This window comes from Pan troglodytes, chromosome 23 (genome assembly GCF_028858775.2).
Source record: "Pan troglodytes isolate AG18354 chromosome 23, NHGRI_mPanTro3-v2.0_pri, whole genome shotgun sequence".
Classification (NCBI taxonomy): Eukaryota; Metazoa; Chordata; class Mammalia; order Primates; family Hominidae; genus Pan; species Pan troglodytes.
In genome coordinates this window covers 49,729,203-49,742,851 of record NC_086016.1, presented here as the reverse complement: position 1 = coordinate 49,742,851, position 13,649 = coordinate 49,729,203, and the positions used below count along the sequence as shown (strand labels likewise).

The 13,649-nt window shown below is 46.7% G+C and overlaps 1 long non-coding RNA gene across 1 annotated transcript in view; it reads right to left on the bottom strand.

Annotated features, from left to right (window-relative positions):
• Positions 1–13,649, bottom strand: part of LOC134809706 (uncharacterized) — a 391,571-nt gene that overhangs the window by 281,803 nt on the left and 96,119 nt on the right. The gene's annotated exons all lie outside the window — the stretch shown is intronic.

The following is a 13,649-nucleotide window of genomic DNA, read 5'->3' as shown; positions in this document are numbered from 1 at the left end:
CTGGCATTCACATTAAGACTGTCTATAGAAGTGCGTGTGTGTGTTTGTGTGTATCTTGTGTTTGTATTTTTTAGGCAGCATCAACCCTTTATAAAAGTGTTTTGAGAGGCCAGGCGCAGTGGTTCACGCCTGTAATCCCAGCACTTTGGGAGGCCGAGGCAGGTGGATCATGAGGTCAAGAGATTGAGACCATACCGGCCAATGTGGTGAAACCCTGTCTTTACTAAAAATACAAAAATGAGCTGGGCATGGTGGTGCGTGCCTGTAGTCCCAGCTACTCAGGAGGCTAAGGCAGGAAAATCGCTTGAACCTGGGAGGCGGAGGTTGCAGTGAGCCGAGATCATGCCACTGCATTCCAACCTTGTGACAGAGTGAGACTCTTATCTCAAAAAAAAAAAGTGATTTGAGATTTCTCATAAATGTACACATAATAGCACATACTAAAATTAACAAATGAGAAAAAGCACAGCACTTGCTCAGTATGTCCAGTCCCCTGTATCCTCTGCAGTTGTTAGGCTGTGTTTCAGTAAATCATATTAAAGACATATTTACAAAATGTACAATATGCACAGCATAAAAATTCAACTATTGAATACAAGTATAGTGTTTAGAAATTTCAGACCTCTTTGGTTCAAGCCCCACCAGAATTCCTCACTGTTTTATTTCACTCTTTAGCGTTGTGACTGAAACAGATCCAGAATTTGCTTGTTTCTGTACAAGTCCTGAGGACTGCTAAAGCTTCCAAAGAGTAATGGTGCATTTCTGTCCATTTCAAAGGAGTTTGAGTCATGCAAAGGCTTCATGTTGAGCTAAGGAATATAATTGGAATGAGGAAGTTACCCAGATGTGTGAAATGTACTTATGAAATTTCCACAAATGACTGGTAAAAAAATAAAATTTGTCTAATTTAAGCAAGCATTTGTTTATTCTAAGTGTACAATGGTTCCAACAATATTAAATAATTCCCAAATTGCCTCTGTGCATTCTGGAGGACCATCTGACTGGTTAGAAAGGCCCATTTTCACCATGCCAACTCCAAGTGCCATCAACCACTCATCTAGTAAAAGCCATTATTCTAGAATATGTCAGCACCATACTTTCTTAGTAAACATCTGTTGTGTAAATTTACCCATGTAATTCTTCAGGTTAAAAAAAAGTGTTTTCTCTCAATAAAGATGAGAAAAAGTATAATAAACATATCAAAATTGGTGATTTGTTTTGACATTTTTAAGAGTCTACTACAACAAGCCTGAAAAAGAAAAATAAAAAGGCAGGAGTCTCTCTGTCCACTTCACCACAATTATTTTATCTTTGTGAAAACAAAAACACCATGAAAAACTGCATTATGTAAAAATAGGCTTTCTGCAGGGAGCTTCCTCACTCATAATCACAGAGAATGTATCAAGCCGGCTGAGATAAACCTCCAGCCAGGTAACTGCACGCTTTCCAATTAAAGTCCATGAATATAAAATGATTCCAAATAGAAATCCTCAAATATGCTCATAATCTCATGGCTTTCTAGGTGTTACTTTATTACAAAAAGGCAAACAACATTTTTTGTTTTGCCTAAGAAGACTAATAAAATAACGACATCATAGAAATTAAAACCAGGGGGACCTTAATGAGTTCTTTACCCAGATGGAACCCTGTGGTTCACCAAGTCTTCAAATGTTCTGAAATGCCATACAACATGGTGGGAAGTTTGTATCAGGTTCTCCATGTCAAAAAATAATTCTTTGAACTCTTTAGAAAGTATTAAATCTATTAAGTGATTCAGTAGACACTGAGTATTCACTTGCGGATAGCTAATAATTGCTACAATTATTGAATGTGCCCTATTCACCACACACTATTCTACGGTAAGCTTTATGTGTGCACTTTGCTGGGCCACGGTGCCCAGTTCTTCGGTCAAATACCAGTCCTGGTGTTACGGTAAAGGCACTTCTCAGATGTGCTGAGTGCTTAAATCAGTAGCTTTTGAGTAACATGATTACTGTCCATCGTATAGGTGGGCCTAAACTTGCCAGCCCACAATCCTGTCAGCTAATTTTTTTTTTGAGACAGGATCTCACTCTGCCACCCAGTAGCATGACCATGGCCCAGTGCAGCTTCAAGCTTCTGAGCTCAGGTGATTCTCCCACTTCAGCCTCCTAAGTAGCTGGGACTACAGGTGCGTGCCACCTGCCCGGTTATTCTTTTGTGTTTTTTGTAGAGACAGGGTTTTGCTGTGTTGGCCAGGCTTGTCTGGAACTCCTGAGCTCAAGCAATCCACCTGCCTTGGCCTCCAAAAGTGCTGGGATTAGAGGCATGAGCCACCATGCCCAGCCAAGCCAATTTCTTAAAATGAATTTCTCTCTATATGTAGATAGATCTCTCACTAAATAGATAGAGCGAGAGGTTTTTCTGGAGAACCCTGACCGATACATATATATTAACTCATTCGTATATGAAACAGCCCTACAAAGGTAGAGGGTAGCGATGGGCTCAGGCCCTGCCATCTGGAGCTCACAGCACAGACAGTGGGGGTGAATACAGGCCTGACAATGAACAACGCACATGCCAATGATGACCAGAGTCCAGTGGGAGAGGGAAGGTCCTCTGGAGGGGTTGCCATCTGTCAGGGCTGCCCAGAGGGTCTCTGTGAGAGCAGCAGAGTGGCTGAGGGCTCCGAGCAGAGGACTGCTGCAGGAAGGAATCTGCAAGCCAGAATTTCCACGTGGTAGAAAAAGACCAGCTCAGACCACAGCAGGAGGGGACAGCTGGAGGAGAGCCCTGTGCTACTGGTTACCAAGCTGCACTTCAAGGGCAAGGGCCCCAGAGCAGGACAGGCCCAGGCCCTAAGGCTGAGCTGAGATGCAGCTGTAGTGTGACCTCAGAGAAAAGACTTGACCTCTCCAATCCTGTTTCCACCTTCTACAAAAGGCTGTGATAGTCCTTGAAGGAGTTTGACCACCTCGGGGATGTGGCGTGCGTCCAGTCCTGTTGGGCTGGGCTGGTTGATGGTCATGTTACATCTGCAAATTCTCAGAGCAGGAGCCATTTCCTCAAGTCCATTCAACAGAGTCCTAGCTCTGCTGCTGAAATGGTCACCTGTGTGATATTCCCAGAGGCTCCTGGCTGCGCTCAAGAAACTAAGAAGGGAGGAAGTTGGATCCCATCTTCAGCTGGAAGCCCTCTACCCCGCTGCTAATTCTCGGCCGGGTTTCTGGGCAGAAGGAGGAAAGCAGGGAGTTGAAAGGCTCACGCCCCAGCTTGTGCCACCACATACAAGAGGTCTCTCTTCTTATTTAGAAAATGAGAAGAATAGCTGCCCTGACCCCTCCTGGGGCCAGGGGACACTCAAATGTGGCAGTCACTGTGAAAAGGCTTTGTAATCTCTAAAGTGCTGTTCGCAGGTCAGGGAGGATGTGTGTGTGTCTATGTATCCCAAGAGAAAGTTACTTTCTGAGATTTACAGCTTCCAAATATAAATGCTGCTATGAGAGCCTTTTAAGTTCCTATGAATCACAATTAATGGGAACAGAGAAAAGCAAAGAAAATTGATTCTGGTTAGGAAACAAAAGGTGGTTGCAGTAAGTAACCCACTAGCTTATTAAACGTAGGAGGGAAGCAATGGTGAGGAGGGAGGAAGAGGAAAAAGAGCTTTCTTCTTCAGAGGAGGGCTGGAAGGAAGGGAAAACTGCATTGCTCTATTTGGACATGGATATTGAATCGTAGTCAGCAGAGCAGGAGCTGAAAAAAGGCATTTGCACATTCCTCGGAGGTTTTGCTACCTGCCCAGCACAGGTGCTGTGAGAGAGCGCACTTGTGTCTGGACTCACATATACATGCCACACACAGAGGTCCATGTGGGAAGAAAGTAGAGACTGGGCAGGGGCAGGTGAGATGCCGGGGCTCTGCAGCATCAGGCAGGAGTTGCCAAGACATAGCTGCACACTGAGTTTGCAGTTGCAAAAGCATCTCCTGGCCCAGCCCCACTTCCCACAGGGGCCTTGTTGGATCACTTGGGTATCTGGGATGGGTCCTGGCCATCCTTCTAGCCCTTCGGCAGAGCTTGGCTGCAGAGAGTGAGCTTAGAGCATGGTGTGGCTCTCAAGGAGCAGGGGGTTGCCTGCTAAGGACTAGCCCCATTCAACTCAAAGACCTTCACGGAGGGTTTGTCAGGCTCCAAGCAAGGCTCGCTGTGGGGTACGGACATGAGCTGGCCCTGGCCCTACCTGCAGCCAGGAGGCACTGGGCTGGGTGAGGAGCTTTGGAGGATTTGGGCTCTGGAGGCAGCTGCTTGCGTTACTGCTACTGCACCCTGATGACCAGCATGGGTGAGCATTCCGTAGATAATTGTTCCATGAGCGACTTGGAGGAGGAGGAACGGACCCAGTGAGGAATGATGGGGAGAGGGTTCCACACAGTCAGAATAGGGAGTGTGGGGCGAGAAGGCCACAGATCCAAGGACATCTCGGGAGCTAGCAGCACTTTGTCCTGATAAGGCACAGCTGAGGGGTGGAGCGAGGTCGGCGCAGAGCTGGTCAGCCCATAGAGGCCCCCAGTGCCCTGCCAGGGGCTCAATGGCCCCAGCCACCTCGGAGAAGGTCAGCTGTGGAGAATCTCAAGCATCAGTCTCCACCTCAGGATGGGCTTTGCAGACTGGAAAACCACCCCGGCCTCTCTGGACTCCAGCAGGTCCTGAGCATACCCAGGAGTTCTGCCACGGAGGCATCCCCCGGAGCTGGGTGGGGAGGAAGCTGAGGAGCCCTGAGGTGCCCAGCCTCCTGCCCCACAGTGGCTTCCCCTGGACCTGCCCCTCCACACCCACTGCTCTGCCAGGCCCATCCCTGATGCCCCCAGCTCCCCTCCCTCCGGGACTGACTGAACTCAGCCTCTCCCTGCAGGGCTTTGGAACAAGGTTGAAAACAGCTGGAGCAAATTCACCCCAAAGGTCACACTCAGAAGGGATGACCAGCGACCTCAATCCTCAAAGGATTTCCACAAGTGTTAAATACATAAACATGTGCCAAGTGTGCAATGCCCAGCTCACAGAAAGCCTCTGAAACCTCCCAAGCAAAGCTGAGCCACCACATCAACACGGAACCTCAGAACCCTGAGGTCTGAGACTCATTCTTCTGAGAAGGCGAATGCCAGGCAATCTGCAGACAGTGACGGCCGGCTGGCTGAGAAGCGCTGCTTCGTACGCATTTGTCACTTACGGGTTTTTCATGCATGGAGTGAGCCACATGGGCCCACCTCCCACCCCACTCACTAGCCTGCTACATTTTCTCCAGGTGCTGGGAGGTGGCGGCTGCCCCAGTAGAGACGGCACCTTGGCAGATGCCCAGGCTGATGGCAGCTTTGGAGCAGCCACCCTGGTTTCCTTCCAGAACCACCACTTGTTAGCTGTGGGGTCTTGGACAAATTATTAATCTCCCTGAGCCTCAGCTGCTCCAACTACAAAATGGAATGATACTAATTTACCCACCTGGGATGGTGGCATTAAATAAGGCATAATAACCTCATAACACTGTGTCAGGCACGCAAATAGACTTATCGAGTCTGAGAGGTTATTATTTTACTATAAATAATGATGACAGTAAAATAATATTGATGACAGCAACTAAGACTCAGAGAAGTTCCATTCCTAGACCAAAATTGAACCTTGTAGGTGGTGAAGCCGGGACTTGAACTGGAATCCCTCCGAGCCCAAAACCTCAGTGGTTTCTGCTGGACTCTGCTGTTTCCCAAAGTGCCGGGGTAACAAAGCAGGGGTGGGCACAGCTGAGTTCCCATGACATTCACTGAACCGTCCATGCATGTGGCATCAAAGAGGGAGTGGACAATGCTTCAGTTCTCACTTTAGGGCCCGTGTCCCCACCTGGGAAGGCCTTCCCCCAGGAGAGAGGCCTGGTCACTCTTGCTTCAGGGCAAGGGGCCAAGAACTCACGGCTTCCAGCTGTCAGATTTTCCTAACAAAGGGAGTGTTCCCTTTAAGAACAGCAACAACAAAGCAAGGTCTCACAACAGAGCATCTCCTGAAAGTGATAAAACCACAATGAAGAGATAAGGAGGGTTCAATCTAATCTCACCTGGGAGGCTATCTGTCTGCAGTGCATCTTTGTCAGGGCTGCTGGCAATGAAGATAGCATCGAAATCTCATAGAACAATATCAGGGGGAGACAGAGAGACTCTGTCGCCCAAGGGTTTACATGATGGCGAAACCTTTGATTTACTGAAAAAGAGCAGGAAAATAACTCAGTGTTCAGAGGCAGTCTTTCAAGGGGGAAAATAGACTGTGTCTGAATAACAATTGCACTCCTCACCCAGTACATTTAAAAATACTTTTCACACTGGGACGCTGAACAATACTACCTGTGCTCTCTGAAAACAGGGGCTCAGAAGTCAGAACCATCAGGCCCCCTCCTGCCCACAAGATTGTGCTCAGAACAACCCAACACTCCAGCCACTCAGATCGAGGCCTCCCTGTCTGGAACGCCCCACTGTGCAAACGAGGGACACAGAATAAAAACCAACATGAAGTAACACCATCCTCCAGCATGGAGGAGTTTGCTCTAGTGGGAAGCTTGGTACAAATGTGCGTGTAACCCATACTAAAATGGGACGGGTCCTCTCCCACAATGGCGGCCAAGAACTCAGAGTGTTAGTCCTCCACCTTGCGTTCAGAGGCACCAGCCAACCATGAAAACGTGCTGAGAAGCGGTTCTCAACACACCTGCATCCATTATCCATCTCCAGGCTAGAGAACTCAGGACGATGGGCCATGGGAGAGATTAAAAGGAGAGATTCATTTAGAGGGAACTGTAGGAAGCTTTTATTTCTAGCATACCGACCACACGGAGGAGGAGGAACGCGTCTTCTGCCAACTTAAGCCAAGTGATGGATTTTGGAGAAGGAGTAGAGAAGGAAGAGGCATGTCCAGGGAGAAGTCACCCTGAGGTCTAGATGGAAAAAGACTAATGAGAGTTCCAGGTCCATACAAATGTTTGGGGAATACTGGAGAGACAAAGAAAGAAAGAGAGAAAGAGAGAGAGACAAGGCGCCACCTGGAGCTGTGCAGAGAGATATTTTTGGAGCCAAACACACCTGGATGTCATCTTGGCCCCTTCACCTGAAACTGGTGTGTCCACAGATAAGTTACTTCCTCTCTTTCCCTCAGTTTACTCCACAGAGAAATGAATAATACCTAAATTGAAGCAACTGAGACACTGTGGCAAGGATGATTGTATTTGTCTGTTCTCACACTGCTATAAAGAATACTACCTAAGACTTAAGACTGGGTAATCATAAAGGAAAGAGGTTTAATCGACTCACAGTTCCACAGGCTTAACAAGAGGCATGGCTGGGAGGCCTCAGGGAACTTACAGTCATGGTGGAAGGCGAAGGGGAAGCAGGCACCTCCCTCGCAAGGCTGCAGGAGGGAGGGTGTTTGAGAACGAGCAAAAACTGCCGCTTTTAAAACAATCAGATCTTTTGAGACTCACTATCACAAGAATAGCATGGGAAACCATCCCCATAACCCAATCACCTCCCATCAGGTTCCTGCCTTGACACATGGGGATTACAGTTCAAGATGAGATTTGGGTGGGGACACGGAGCCAAACCATATCAATGACCTATCAAATATGGAAATATCTAGCAAGGGGACTGGAACACAGCAGATGATCTGGAAACTTTCCTTCTCCCCTCTCTGGTGAGGCTGCATTTAGGAGCTGAGGGGTGAAATTAAAGCGCCCCAGGTTCTCCAGATCCATCCTGCCCACACTGCCTGACTTGCTTCCTGACGCTCTTGCTCGAAGTTTGTGCGTGGTCCCCAGGGCCTCCCTGACCACAGGCCAGAGCCTCGCCTGCCCTGCTCAGCGCCACTCACGGACCCAACCTCCCTGCATCCTTGTTCTCTTGTTTTACCTGAATTTCGAGAAATCTAATTCAATTTTCACTCTCCAGTTACTTTTTTTTTCCTAAATGCAACCTAAGTGTGACTCACACCAGCAGTAAATTGAGCTCATATTACACAGAGATTTACCCCTCAATTTATCCTCCCGACTCACCCAGAATTAAAAGGCAGAGCTCAGAGACCACCCTAACTCCGGCAGGGAAAGGAACTCACCCATCTCTCCTTGGAGTTGTGATGTGGCTGCCAGGACAGAGCCCGGGAGAAGGAGAGCATGGCTCAGCACCTCCCTGCTGCTGCTGGGGCCTGACTGGAGGATAAGCTAAGCAAATTTCAGTGAAATCACTCTTATTCTGAGACGAGACTGGGATCCTATATGAGGCAAACTGCCAAGTGGTTGGAAGCACCCGGGAGTGTGTCATCCTTAGTCCTGCACCTTCATGCATGTACCCAGCACCGTCCTGCTCAGCAAACCACGCCAGCAGGTTGCTCATCTCGCTCTCCAGGGAGAGTGTTCGGCGGGGTGTTAGGATGAGAACGTTGGTGTATTTTTATTGGGTACAAATGGAATATTCCACTTTCTCTGGTGCCATGAGGGAGTAGCAGGTATGAATGTTTTTCTCACAAAACCTCAAAAGCTGACCTCCTGGCCCACCTGTAGTACCTGGTTTCAAATGACTGCAGTGGGGGCTGGGGGTCAGCTGATGGAGTGGACACTACCTCTCATTTCTGAGACGGAGCTACTGAGAACAGAGATGGTGAGCAAGAGGTCCAGGTGGCCACAGGCTTCCCTGCCTGTCTCCACCTAGGCTATCCCTGTGCTCCCAGGCAGGACCACAGGCAAACTCCAGTTTAGTGTCCCTTGTCCCCAGCCGTCAAACTGAAGGGCTGGCCAAGAGGTCCGAAATGATTTGAACCGAATTGATTTGAACCCAGCCGCATCCCCTGCAAATCACCCTCATACCTAACTGCCCAGATGATGATGCCAGCCTGGATGGATTTTAACAGGCCCATCTGGCTCCCAGTCTTCATTGTCCAACTTTGCAGCCAGGTCTTAGGCGAAACCAGGCCCCCACACCCGTCCTTTTGCAACGTGTCTGTGCTCCAACTTGGAGTTCCCTCACCAGATCTGTCTACCCAGAAAACCCCTTTTCATCCCGTGAGACCCAGGGTAGATTGGGTGTGGGCAGCAGCAATGTATTGTCAAATGGAAATGGTGCATGAGAGACGGCATCCAGGCATGTCTGTAAGGTACGTGTAAGGTAAGCAGGTGTCTCCAACTCACCAGGCACTGCCTCCCCCGACCCCAGGAGCCATGCCCACGGCTTCTCAAGGTGTCTCTTACACCAACTGAGGAAGAACCAACTTCAGCTGAACATACTGATGGAGCTGCATGATCTCCTGCTACCCCTGAAAGTGGACAGCTGGAGCACAATTGCCCGACTCAGGGCGACCCTGGAGCACAGTGGGGAAGGAAAATTATTTCAGTGCGCAGAGCTCCGAGCAGTATTTAGGTTTAGAGTGAGAGCTGGCTAGAAGCACAGACCCACACTGATGTGTATGCATTTGCTAATGGTTTGGAAAGAGCAAGACTGGAAGATTGCTGGCTATGAAGAGGTTTGTGGATAGACCTCTCAGAATGGAAACAGACTGTGAAAATATGTGTGTCCCATGTGAATGAATGCCCCCAAAAAACAACCACCTGGAAGAAATTCTTAATACTCAGGTGGACAAGACAACATATTCTGTGGATACAAGGCTGCCACCTTCCCCAGTCATCCCTGTCATTGTCCAGTGGGCTCCTAAACACCGTGGCCATGGTGGCAGGGATGGAGGCTGTGCCTGCACTTGGCATGGACTTCCCTCATCAAGTCTGGCCTGGCTCAGGTCACTTCTGGGTGCCCAATCTGCCAGCAGCAGAGACCAACATTGAGCCCCCATGTGGCACCATTCCCCGCGGGGAGCAGCTGGCCATCTGGAGGCAGGTTGATGACACTGGACTTCTTCCATCACGGACAAGACAGAGATGCATCCTCACAGAAAGAAACACCTGTGGTGGCTACGGCTGCGCCTTCCCACCCTGTGATGCCTCCACCATCACCAACATCCCGGGCTCACAGAATGCATTCTCCACCAACACAGCACTCCTGTCAGTGCAGCCTCTGGCCAGGGAACTCATTCCACAGCAAAGGAGGACAGCAAAGAGCTCCTGCCCAGGGAATTAGCTGATCTCACCGCATACCCCATCACCCAGAAGCAGATGGCCTATTCATGAGGTGAACAAGCACTCTGAAGACTCAGTGACAGCACAGAAGGAGAGAACACCCCCAAAGGATGAGTTAAGTCTTACAGGGTGCATCAGATGCTTGGAATCAGAGACTACTGTGTGGGGCTTTCTCTGCCTTTAGCCAGAAAACGTGGGTCTGGGGGTCAAGGAGTGAAAAGTAGGAGAGGCTTCTCTCTCTATTACACGGAATCATCTGCAGTTATATTGAACAAACTTATTTACCTACAAGTTCACTGATGCTTGATATTGTCAATAAAAAATTGCAGAGTTGTTGAGCTAAAATATTTCATTTGTATTTTAATTCTCATGTCCATGGCTATTCATAATAGTGATCTTTTATGTTATTCATGATTGTTTTCTATTTCTTCGAATGAAAATTACCTGGCCAAAGGCTTTGTGCATTCCCAAGGGGGGAGGCCTATTCCTTATTAGTTAAAAGGTACTGTGCTTTTTACATCGCATGGAATAATCATTTTCTCACAGTTTGAAACCTTCTTTAAATTTTGTTTATGTTGTGTTTTATTATCAAAGTACTTTATTTTTGTTTCAATTAGGTCAAATATATCTGTATTTCTTATTTCCTCATGGCTTCCAAATTCTCCACCTTGTTTTGGAAAAGATTTTAGATACCAAGTGATTATCATAAATTCATATTTTCTTCTAATAGTTTATGATTTAATATTTAGCATTTACTGTTCAATGTCACCTATTATGATATTATCCTTTCTTATATGGTTAGATATTTGTTCCAATATCACTTACTTAACAGTCTATTTCATCATGAATTTGAAATGCCTCTCTTAAACACTTACTATAAACTGAAATCTTATGTTTACATCAATGTGTTTTCCCCCTCATTTATTCAATTTATTATTTGTTTTAGCACCAACAGCATGCTGATTTAATTACTTCAACACCATACTACAATTTCATATCTTGTGGACAACTCTTCCCTTGTTTTGCTTTTTCAAAACAAAAAAAAATTATTTTATATATTCTTCTTTTTGCAAATTTTCTTCCACACAAACTTTAAAATTAGTTTGTCAAGTGGCACAAAAATTTCACTGAATTCTTTTCTTTTTTTGAGATGGAGTTTTGCTCTTGTTGCCCAGGCTGGAGTGCAATGGTGCGATCTCAGCTCACCACAACCTCCGCCTCCCGGGTTCCAGCAATTCTCCTGCCTCAGCCTCCCAAATAGCTGGGATTACAGGCATGAGCCACCACATCTGGCTAATTTTGTATTTTTAGTAAAGACGGGGTTTCTCCAGGTAGGTCAGGCTGGTCTCGAACTCCCGACCTCAGGTGATCCTCCTGCCTCAGCCTCCCGAAGTGCTGGGATTACAGGCATGAGCCACCGTGCCCGGCCAGATTCTTTAGGGTGAGTTCATTGATTCTATAGATTACATGATGGAGCATGTACCCATTTGAAATAGGATGATAAGGGAAGACCATTTAATAGGAACATAGGGGCTATCTTCTCTAAGGAGGTGAAATTCGAGCAGAGACAGAAAGTACATGAGCTGGTGACTCAGGAAGAAGAACTCTCCTTGACAAAGAAAAAAACGTGAAATGGTTTTAAAGAGGGAATGTGTTGGGGTGTTTGAGAAACAGCAGGTTGGTCAGGGATTCAGAAGTGAAGCAAGCTGGGCGGGAATAGAAGGAGCTGAGATCAGAAAGGCAATGGGCAAGACCCTAGATCACTGTACACACCTAGCAAGGACTCTGATGTTTTTTTCTAAATGTGATGGGAAGGGTTTGGAGAATTCTGAGCATGCAAAAGACATGCCTTGATTTTTATATTCTTAAGAATCATTGTGACTTCACTATGAAATACAGAGCATAGGGGGTGAGAATGAAAACAGGGAGATGAGGCAGGAGGCTCTTGCCCTAGCCCAGGAGAGAGTGGATTATATCTTAGACCAGCATGGAATCTTGAGAAGATGAGCTATGTATTAAAGGTAAGGCCAACAGGATCTGATGATGGATTTGGTGTGTTGTCACAGAAGAGGAGAGGTGTGAGAAAGGCTCCAAGGATCATGGCCGGAGTGACCAGCAAAGAGAGAAAAGAACCCACTTATTACCTGGAAATACTGGGAAAGGAGCAAGTTTTGGAGTGTGGGTGAAGGGCAGTCAAGAAGTCTGTCTTGAATGTCAAGTAGAAATCAGGTCACTCCTCCACTCAGAGTCTTCCAGTGGCATCCCATCTCTCTCATGACAAAGGCAACATCCTCACAGTGACCCAGATTCCTGAACGACCTCCTCTCCTACCCCTCTTCTCTTCTCTTGCTCTACTCCAGGTACACTGGCTGTATTTGTCCAGCTGCTGATAAAGACATACCTCAGACTGGGCAATTTATGAAAGAGGTTTAATAGACTCACAGTTCCATGTGGCTGGGGAGACCTCACAATCATGGCGGAAGGTAAAAGGCACATCTCACATGGCATCAGGCAAGAGAAGAGAACTTGTGCAGGGAAACTTCCCTTTACAAAACCATCAAATCTCCTGAGATTTATTCACCATTATAAGAGCAGCATGGGAAAGACCCGCCCCCATGATTCAATTACCTCCCACCAGGTCCCTCCCACAACACACGGGAATTGTGGGAGCTACAATTCAAGATGAGATTTGGGTGGAGACACAGCCAAACCATATCACTGGCCCTCAAGGCCACTGGAGCATGCCATGAAGTCTGCTGCCTCGGGGCCTTTGTATCTTCTATCCAGAATGCTCTTCTGCATTTCACACCTCTATGCCTTCTCCCCTAGACCTTCTCAGGCATCCCATCTAAAAGCATAACCCTCTTTCTATCAATTCTCTCTGTTTCCTTATTTTATTTAATTTTTTTTTTTTGAGACAGAGTCTTGCTCTGTCACCCAGGCTGGAGTGCAGTGGTGCGATCTCGGCTCACTGCAAGCTCCGCCTCCCTGGGATAAAGTGATTCTCCTGCCTCAGCCTCCCAAGTAGCTGGGATTACAGGCACGGGCCACCATGCCTGGCTAATTTTTGTATTTTTAGTAGAGATAGGGTTTCACCATATTGGCCAAGCTGGTCTTGAACTCCTGACCTTGTTATCTGCCTGCCTTGGCCTCCCAAAGTGCTGGGATTACAAGCGTGATTAATTAATTTTATATTGTACGAGTTGATCTGGACTCTCTATGATTTTCCATTGATTTATGTAATTTGCATACTAATATGAATTTTAGAATCAAATTATTACTAACAAAAAATGAGTTTTAACTTTGAATAAAATTGTATTTAATATATGTATCAGTTTGGAGAGAATTGACATTGATAATATTGATTCCCCAAATCTATGAACATGGTATATCTCTCCATTTATGTAACTCTTTTTCAACTTTATAAAGTTACTTTATAAACTTATATGGTATGTTAATAGACTTACATTTTTCAAATAAAAACGTCATGTGTAATTTTTAAAGTTATCCTTAAGTATTTTATTT